Source organism: Zea mays, chromosome 4, assembly GCF_902167145.1.
Source record: "Zea mays cultivar B73 chromosome 4, Zm-B73-REFERENCE-NAM-5.0, whole genome shotgun sequence".
In the NCBI taxonomy this organism is placed as follows: Eukaryota; Viridiplantae; Streptophyta; class Magnoliopsida; order Poales; family Poaceae; genus Zea; species Zea mays.
This window is the reverse complement of record NC_050099.1, coordinates 139,402,063-139,405,517: the sequence shown is the minus strand read 5'-3', so window position 1 is coordinate 139,405,517 and position 3,455 is coordinate 139,402,063. Positions and strand designations below refer to the sequence as shown.

Here is a 3,455-nt window from a genome sequence, read left to right as displayed (position 1 = left end):
CCGAGACTCTCTTCTCGTGCAAGATCTCAGCTTTATTATTTAAACCCCAAAGTTTGGTACCTGACAGAGGTACATCCTTTCAGATGTTGAACACATCAAGGCCCTGATGGATCTACCATCACAAGTTTTTCTTTGTAAAAATTCCCATCCACTTTGAAGCATCACCTTTTGTTTTTAAAACAAAACATTTTGTTTTTCTAAAACAAGGCTAAGCATCATAAAAATCCTTTTCATAAAAGGGTACCAAGGAAGGGTATTCAATTTTCCAAGGAAGGAAATGCATCAATTGTTTAGCACACAAATCGTATCACCTAATGCATCAAACAAGGTGATAAAAGATTTTAAAACAGCAAGGAGGTGGCAAATGCACCGGGGCTTGCCTGGAATAACACTAGGTTAGTGTTTGTTAGACGACGTCCACTTGACGATCAGCCTTTGTTTTGACACTTGTTTAGATTATCCATCTTCAGGTTCGTCCATCAGCATCATCTTGTGGAGAAGCTTACGCGTAGCGACATCTTGTGGTCGACTCAGCTTTGGTCCTCCGTATCACGTAATCAATAAATGTACCTAAATGATATGCATAATGCACATGTATGAACATAAAAACAACTTGTACATTACTGAATAATGTTACACGGTAGAGGATTAAATATTGACTAGAAAAACATTAGACCAATCACAAGTAAACGCTAGCTATCGCTATAAGACTAACTATAATAATTACGCTTTTCTAGCCTATTCGAAGGTAGCTCATACATCACAAAACAAAAAACTAAACACACAACAATCGTGTTCTTCTAGTTTCACTAGATCTAGTTACAACATCACGAAAGACGATAAGCTATACCCACACTCTACTTTCCTTAGCTAACGTTCAATACTTGAGGACTAACAAACTTAGAATCATTAGTCTAAGACATCTAATTTTGGGGATAAGGATAGAAGCACATCAACTTTCTAAACTACCCGACCGGACGTCTTTGCATAACCCGCCAGCTAATTAAAATGTCTACTAGCAAAGCATTAATTTATTTAAACAAACTAAATCTGCACGACAACATCGTCAGAACTTACTAGCTAGCCAGATAAAATACTTAACCTAGCTTTCGCATTATAATCTAATCATGCTACGTATACAAGTCTTCCAACACATTCTTCATATCATTCATACCTCAAACCTATATTTCACCTCACCTCGCGACTACTTCATAATTATGGCGGTAAGCAAACATCACAGAATTACGGCCTTTATCATGCATTAAAATATACCCACGACGCGTTTAAGCTACAAATAGAATAATCACCATGATATATATATCCCTCTAATCAATCTATCAAAATTAATTGGCTAAAATAGCAAATTAGAGTATGATTACCATATTGACCATAACTTCGCGTAGACAGCAATGATTCTTGCTCAGACCTTTTGCCGAGCACCCGGCAAGCACCACGTGGGATCTGTTGCTTTATCCAAACTCTTGGGATTTTTTGACGATGCAAGGGATGTCGACAAGTTGGAGGCCTCCAGGGTCGAGCACGATAGGAGGCTTTGGAGCTCAACGCAAGTGGCACGCAATTGGAAGATAGATCGTTGGGATCAACGGACACGTCGAGGAAGCGGCTTGGATCGACGACGAAAAATAAGAGGCTGCTGGCTTCGGCTTCAGCACCAAATCTCCCTCCAAAACTATATATTCGGCTTGAACTTCACAAGAACAATGAGACCCTGGTTCAGGCTTTACGTCAAGTACTTGGCTAACATCACATGGAGCTTTCACTTCCTTTGACATCCATATGCACTACTGTGATTCCACACAAGTACAAATCGATGGTGCTGCAGCAGGGAGAACATGACGACAAGGGGCAAGGTTTGACGATGTCGCGACGGGGCTGCCTAAACACAAAGACAACGGCGTGGGGCGAGTGGCGCACGCACGCGTCGCAGCAAGACGATGGCTGTTTAAGGCTTGGCATTTCCTCAAGCAGAGCAAGGGCGCTGAGATGGCGATATCCATGGATGGAGATGAGTGCCCGGGCGAGCAGAGCGAGCTTACGGCCGGGCGAGCACACGGCTGGGTCGGGCTCAGCGGCCATGGCGAGCATAGGACGCCGGCTTGGTGGAGCGCGTAGAGAAGGGATCAGGGAGAGGGGCGCGCCATGGCTGGAGCTCCGGCGAGCAGCAAACAGAGAGCAGGGCGCGGCAGCTAGGGCGGGCTAGAGGGCAAGCAGGGAGGAGCGACCGGCGCTGGGGCACACGGCCAGGAGATCCGCCCGGAAGCTGAGCGCAAGACAGAGGAGAGCAGCCGGGCGCCATGGGAGGGGCCGAGTTGGAGTTGGGCACACGGCGCTGAGAACGACGATGGTTTGGGGAAGAAGCCTGCGCGTGGAAGGGGATAATGCACTGCGAGAAAATATCAGGAGAGAGAGATCGGCGGCTGAAAAATCAGAGAAGGTGGGGCGGCAGGAGATAAGGACGACGGATATTTTCCTTTTTTTATTTCTTCTTTTTTTATAAAGAGAATTGCAGATATTTGAAAATGGGATTTTTAGCGATGGGTAATGGGTCGAATCAAATGAGATCGATAACAATATTTGGACACGATTTGATTTAGCGAATACTCTGAAGTTGGATGAATCCGTACCGTTAATTCACTTTTCAAGATTTAGATCGAGGCGAGAAACAAATGGACCGAATCAAAATGATATTGACTTCGGTATTTTAGACTATATTTAGTTCCGTCTAATTTTTACGATCCTCACCGGCTATCGATTAGTTGATTTGACGCCAAAGATAACTTGCTGAGAGGAACGATTCACTTAATCAGCTGGTGCATCGTTCTGTTCGGACAGCGCGGGGCTCCAAATTTTACGTAAAATCAGAAGTTTTCTGATTTTCATATTCACTTACGCGCGTGATCTGAACATATCCAAATTCACGAGCAAACGAGATTAGGTAATCCAAAAGTTCATAAAACCTTTTTAACTATTTAGATTATGGAAATGAATACGATATCAAACTCGAGCTATTTTTCCGAAGTCGCATTCACGCTCATAACCAATCTAAACAGCACTGGACTCGGCATTTTTTGAAGGTCACTAAAGTCCGAGCTTCGCGAAATATTTTGGGCAGTCGTTCATATTCGTCGTTAAGCGTACAGTAACACCTAGGGTGTTACAGCTATGGACTTAGCATTTACCGAGAAGAACAAAGCCATGAGTAGTAATGGTGAATTGAAGAAGAGCTTGGTCGAGTTCAACAAAGAACTTGAAAGGGAGAAGGCCACCAACTCCGTCCTCCATGAAAGTTGAATTATGCTCTTAAAGGCAAGGAGATGGCATAGGAGTTGGGAAGTGTGCCCATACTTCTTTGTTGGGATCTTTTCATACTAGGGTGTAACTCGCTCTTCTTTTTTATAGAGATGAAACATAGCCTACAACTGGTGAAGGCATGT

At 43.7% G+C, this 3,455-nt stretch overlaps 1 long non-coding RNA gene across 1 annotated transcript; it reads right to left on the bottom strand.

The window, feature by feature from the left end:
* Positions 1–230: 230 nt before the first annotated feature.
* LOC103653739 (uncharacterized) lies at positions 231–2,423 on the bottom strand. The gene is made up of 2 exons (XR_565686.2): positions 1,380–2,423; positions 231–570 (listed from the first exon to the last, which is right to left on the bottom strand). It is a non-coding gene; the product is annotated as an uncharacterized lncRNA (long non-coding RNA).
* Positions 2,424–3,455: the final 1,032 nt, after the last annotated feature.